Below are 6,708 nucleotides of genomic sequence, written 5' to 3'. Positions count from 1 at the left end.
TGGAAGAAGGAGCTTCACCACCAAGATGAGCCTTGGATAAGAAGCTTGGAGAGGATGCTTTAATGGAGGAAAAGAAAGAGGGAGAGAAAGAGAGAGGGGGGAGCACGAAATTGAAGGAAGAAAAAGGGAGAGAAGTTGAACTTTGAGTTGTGTCTCACAAGACTCTCATTCATCAAAGTTACAACAAGTGTTACACATGCTTCTATTTATAGACTAGGTAGCTTTCTTGAGAAAACTTCCTTGAGAAGCTTCTTTGAGAAAACTTCCTTGAGAAGCTAGAGCTTAGCTACACACACCCCTCTCATAACTAAGCTCACCTCCTTGAGAAGCTTCCTTAAGAAGATTCCTAAAGAAGCTAGAGCTTAGCTACACATAACTCACTAATAGCTAAGCTCACCTCCTTGAGATGAGAAGCTAGAGCTTAGCTACACACCCCCTATAATAGCTAAGCTCACCCCCATGACAAAAAACATGAAAATACAAAAAAAAATTCCTTACTACAAAGACTACTCAAAATGCCCCGAAATACAAGGCTAAAACCCTATACTACTAGAATGGCCAAAATACAAGGCCCAGACGAAGGAAAAACCTATTCTAATATTTACAAAGATAAGCGGGCTCATACTTAGCCCATGGGCTCAAAATTTACCCTAAGGCTCATGAGAACCCTAGGGCCTTCCCTTGGATCTCTAGCCCAATCTACTTGGAGTCTTCTACCCAATGCCCTTGCGGGGTAGGATTGCATCAGTTTTAGAAGCAAAATTCAGGTTACACAGTGGTAGGGATGTCTCATCCACCTCTAAGAACCTAAAAATCACTCTAAAACCTAGAATCCTCTTGAAAGCTGAGGTTTTTGGTGCTCCTTTGCTCTGTTACGTCTCTCACGTAGTAATTCTCTATGTTTTCTACCAAAGCTCCCTCTATTTTCGCCAACTTCAGATTTTAAGGGCTTTCTGTCCTTGAAGGCTCGCTTAGCGCCATTTTCGCACTAAGCACGAGTTACTGAATTTTTGTTGAGCGAGCTGGGCATGCTTAGCGCAAAGACAAATGACTCGTTGAGCGAGCTGATGACGCACTGATGCTTGACAGATTCTCCTCCAGATTCTCCCAACTCGCTAAGCGGGTTGATGCCTCGCTTAGCGAATGATTCTCGCTAAGCACACAAGCCTCACTTAGCGAGACACCAGCCACAACAACCTTCGTATTCTTCATCTTTTCACCTGAAACTGAAGTTGAAAACACATTAATTCACGTTGAAGGGAATATCTCTGCATAAAAATCAAACTAAACCTAAAAATATGTACAAACCTACAAAAAGAACCATAAATTGGGGAATAGACATAGTTTTCATAAAGCTTTTCAACACAAAAGTTAGTCGTAAATGACGACTAACAGGGGACCCCTAAGGGTACATAGATCACATTCAATCCCTAAAAATAAAACTAACCAATGGTCGCACGAAGAACACAAAACAAGAAAATGATGTAGGGAATGATTGCGGTCGCGATTCAGTAGCGTCTCGACTTTGTTTCCTCTTCTTTTTTCTTCTTCTTTCTCTCTTCTCTCAATTCTCTCCACTTCTGACCCTTCTCCCTTTAAAACGCCCCTAGGATGCCTATTTATAGGCAAAAGGCCACTTTGGGGCTGTTGGAGCTCGCCCAGGCGAGCTGAACCATAGCCCTGAAGTAGCTAGCTCACCCAGGCGAGCTAATTTCTTAACCATGAAGTATTTTGATGGCCCAGGCGAGCCAAATGCTAGCCTGGGCGAGCTAGGGTCCAGAAAAACCCAGAAAAAGACCCTTTTGCCCCCTTCCTTGGTATCATTTTGTATTCTTGATCAAAACACTGAGTGATTCCTTGCTTTGCACTGTAACTGGCACTTAATATTGTAATTCGACTAGCGAGAATCAAAATATCAGTGAATGGTAGTCCCCAAACGAAATTAGGGTCTGATACTTCCATAATACTCACTCCCTCAATCAGTGTTGCCTAGTTTCACCTTTCTATCTAATTTTCTTCCTACTTCATTCAAATAAATTTCCAAGGCAGCACTGCTTAAGATTCTTCATGCAGTAACTAGACATGACAATAATGTGAATAGTAATCAATGAAGATGATAAATTACTTTTCCTTTATGAAATAATTAACATCAAAAGGCTCACAAATGTCACTGTGCACAATTTCACGAAGCTGAGTGCTTCTTGTAGCCCCCTTTGTGTTTTTTATTTATTTTTCTTTAATACAATCCACACAAATATTCAAAAAGTAAAATCTAGATTTGGAAGAATTTCATTCTTTATTAATCTTTCCATTCTATCTCTAGAAATGTGACCTAAACGTTTTATGCCATAAGAAAGCAGAGCATTCATTCACTAAATACAGTTAGTGCTCAAATTATGATGCAAAGTCAAAATTGTCTCAACATACAAAACATTTAAATTCAATTTATATAATCAATAACAAAGAATACCAATACCATGAGATGATTATGCTTAAATAAACTAAAACATCCATTACAAAAATTAAAAGAGTATCTAGTAACATCAAGTTTAGACAATGAAATCAAATTTCTAGATAAACTAGGTACGTAAAGAGTTTTTAATAAATCTAAATAATGTCCAATGTCAAGGATTAACCGATAAGTCATGATTATTTCCACTAGACCTTTCACTTTATTTCCTGCATCATTTAGAAACATGATTCCTACATCCCGAATCAATCCACCATGTGTTATGGGAAACTTCGATTAAATATGATTCAAAACATACATTAGCATTAAGCCCACCTTTCCTTTTGAACCAAACCTTAAGTTTTCTTGTGGATTTGCACAAATGCCCCATTAAACTTTAATGGCCCTATGCCCCTTATCATGGTCAAAGTGTTGAAGAGTGGAATGTCTTAAAAATTTCAAATGTGTATGATACCATAAATGTTTATACATTGGTCATTGATTCTTCTCACAAGGAAGCTACAAATGTTTTAAAAAAATGATACCATGTGTTCTAATACAAAAGATTATGAACAATTGCTAAGAAGGTTGCTTTCTTCATCTTTTTAAGAGGGTCATCTTGAAATTTATCTCAAAGAAATTGAAAATCACGAGAGAGCACCAACTCTTTGTGACAAGGATGTTGTTGAGCAGAGTCAGCAACCAACATCTTTTGAAAGGGGGGATCATGTCTCTTGTACTCAACATGCTTATGGCAAGAATGTTTCTATGAATCCTTGCATCCAGCACGGTATGTGCATTCTATCAATTTGGGGTCATGTTTTAGATTTAGAAGATGGCATACCTTCGCAAGAGCCCAACAAGGATATAAACTTTACCAAGGTCTACCCTTAAATCTCAAAAGAAAAGGATGAAAAAAGGAACTAAGCAAGACTATAAACATAAGGAAATCGAAGACAGTTCAAGGGAAGGCCCACAAGACTATACGTGATGGAATTCTTTTACTGGAATGTTAGAGAGCCTATGTGATGCAATCCTACCCCACAAGGGCATTGTATAAAAGACTCCAAGTAGGTTGGGCTAGATATCCAAGGGAAGGCCCTAAAGTTCTCATGAGCCTTAGGGTAGATTTCAAGCCCATGGGCTAAGTATGAGCACACTTATCTTTGTAAATATTAGAATAGGTTTTTCCTTCATTTGGGCCTTGTATTTTGGCCATTCTAGTAGTATAGGGTTTTAGGCTTGTATTTCGAGGCATTTTGAGTAGTCCTTGTAGTAGGGACTTTTTTTGTTTTTTCATGTATTTTGTCATGGGGGTGAGCTCACTTATTATAGGGGGTGTGTAGCTAAGCTCTAGCTTCTCTTCTTAAGGAGGTGAGCTTAGCTATTAGAAAGGTGTGTGTAGCTAAGCTCTAGCTTCTTTAGGAATCTTCTCAAGGAGGTGAGCTTAGTTATGAGAGGGGTGTGTGTAGCTAAGCTCTAGCTTCCCAAGGAAGTTATCTCAAAGAAGCTTCTCAAGGAAGTTTTCTCAAGAAAGCTTCTCAAGGAAGCTACCTAGTCTATAAATAGAAGCATGTGTAACACTTGTTGTAACTTTGATGAATGAGAGTCTTGTGAGACACAACTCAAAGTTCAACTTCTCTCCCTTTTTCTTCCTTCAATTTCGTGCTCCCCCCTCTCTCTTTCTCTCCCTCTTTCTTTTCCTCCATTAAAGCATCCTCTCCAAGCTTCTTATCCAAGGCTCATCTTGGTGGTGAAGCTCCTTCTTCCATGGCTTATTCCCTAGTGGATGGCGCCGCCTCTTACCTCTTCTCCTTTGTCTTCCTCTGCATCTCCATGGTGGAAAATCACCATTAAAGGACCTCATTGAAGCTCAAAGATCCGGCCTCCATAGAAGCTCCACAAGCAAGCTTCCATCAAAAACCTCCTATTGTAACTGAAAGGTGATAACTTGCCATGGAAGGCTAAAGCTTTGGTTGGGAATTTCTGTTGATCCTTGATGCAAATATTCTTTACTATCTATTTAATGTTGTTTTGATGTGTTCACTGCTTCTATCTGCACTTAATTCTTGCATGCTTTTGGTCTGATCATCCATTTGGGTGTAAAGTTTGGATTTTTAGCATTGGGAAATGTTTTGAATCCTTCAAACTGGATAGAGCAGGGCTAGATAACTGTATTGTCTGGACACGGAGTGTAGGGACTCTAGTTTTTAATTTGTTGTGACCTTAATGTTAGATGAGTTGAGTTCCATCAAGTTATGGAAAGAAAAACAAGAGAGAAAAGAAAAAGGAAAAAAAGAGTGGAAGAAATAAGTCAAGATGAAAGAAAGAAAATAAGAGAGGAAGAAAGAAGAAAAATAATGAAAGAAATGAAAAGAGAAAAATATACCTCCTATAGTAGTCATAACTCTTGCAAGAGCCTAAGTGAAGAACTTCGTGACTATTACGAAGGAAGGCATAGGTCACATCTTAGACCTCACTCACATAGGAGAGAAAAGGAAAAAAAAAGCCTCAAGAGGCTAACATTAACCTCCCATACTTCTATAGGAAGGACAATGTAGAGGCTAACTTAGATTGTGAAATAAGGGTAGAACAACAACTTAAAAAGAAGTCTACGTCAAAATCTTATGGCTCTCACTCTTATCCAAAGAAAGACCAATGTCAAGGCATCTTAGGGGTGACACCTTCTAAGCCCAAAGATGATAAGGGGAAGACAATAGAAAAGCAAGCCCTTAAGGCTAGTATGCAAGAGAAAACTAGCTCTATAAAGTGCTTTAAATGTCTTGGAAAAGGACACATTACTTCTCAATGCCCCACCACAAAAACCATGATTATGAAGGGCCAAGACATTTATATTAGCCAAGATAAGGCTACTACTCCACCTTCCTCTAGTGAAAGTGAAGAAGCAAAAGGGGAAGAATCTAGTGAAGAAATCTACCCACAAGAAGAAGGACAATCATTAGTGGTTAAAGAGAAGTGTAAGGAGGTAAGTGTTTCCTCCTAGAGGTTAGCTAAGAAGGAAACTCATTTTACAATAAAGACAAACATTAAAGAAACTTTCCCTCTTAGACAACCTCCACATTTTCTCTTTTGTAAAAAGACACTTGCTAGCATTGCCACACCTCTTGGGCTTGAGTTTATTCCTCAAGTAAAGAAGTTGTTGGATGAGGGTTTGGTTCGCAAGAGCTTAAATCCTTATGCTTTTGTTGGTGCCCAAAATAGGTATTATTAGGCACCAAGTCCCTAAAATAGGTGGTATGATGAATTTTTTGAGTGGTGCAACCCTTTTTTGTAAAATCACTCATGCACCTAACATCTTCATAGTGTGTGTACATAGGGACCCATTAGGTAGGTTTGTTCTTATTTTTAGTTTCAATACAAGCTTAGGTACTCATATGGGACACCTTAGGTTTGTCATACTTTTTGGTAGGAATAATCAATATGAAAATACAGAAAAAGGTATGTTTTATTATGTTACTTTTCTTAATTTTTCAAATAGTGATCAAGGGGTTCCCATGAACCCTAAGAGAATAAAGGTTATTCCTGAGTGGCCCACTCCACCAAGTATAAGAAAAAATTTGGGGCTTCCATGACTTAACAAACTTTTACAAAAGGTTTGTCCCATATTTTTCTATACTTGTAGCACCACTCATTGAGATGGTGAGGAACCATGTTCCTTCATGGGAAGATGCCCAAGAAATGGATTTTCAGACCTTACCTTACTTCAACATACCAAACACCACTAATACATATGTTTTTGTTCTTTTTACAGGTGTTCAGGGAAGGAGCCCAGAGTATGAAAAACCTCAGGATTTGAGGTCAAATCCTTTCCAAGGTGGAGGGAATGATGCAATCCTACCCCGCAAGGGCATTGGATAAAAGACTCCAAATAAGTTGGGCCAGAGATCCAAGGGAAGGCCCTAGGGTTCTCATGAGCCTTAGGGTAGATTTCAAACCCATGGACTAAGTATGAGCCCACTTATCTTTGTAAATATTAGAATAGGTTTGTCCTTCGTTTAGGCCTTGTATTTTGGCCATTCTAGTAGTATAGGGTTTTAGGCTTGTATTTCGAGGCATTTTGAGTAGTCCTTGTAGTAGGGACTTTTTTTGTTTTTTCATGTATTTTGTCATGGGGGTGAGCTTAGCTATTATAGGGGGTGTGTAGCTAAGCTCTAGCTTCTCTTCTTAAGGAGGTGAGCTTAGCTATTAGAAAGGTGTGTGTAGCTAAGCTCTAGCTTCTTTAGGAATCTTCTCAAGGA

This window comes from Glycine soja, chromosome 9 (genome assembly GCF_004193775.1).
Source record: "Glycine soja cultivar W05 chromosome 9, ASM419377v2, whole genome shotgun sequence".
In the NCBI taxonomy this organism is placed as follows: domain Eukaryota; kingdom Viridiplantae; phylum Streptophyta; class Magnoliopsida; order Fabales; family Fabaceae; genus Glycine; species Glycine soja.
This window is presented reverse-complemented; position numbering follows the sequence as displayed.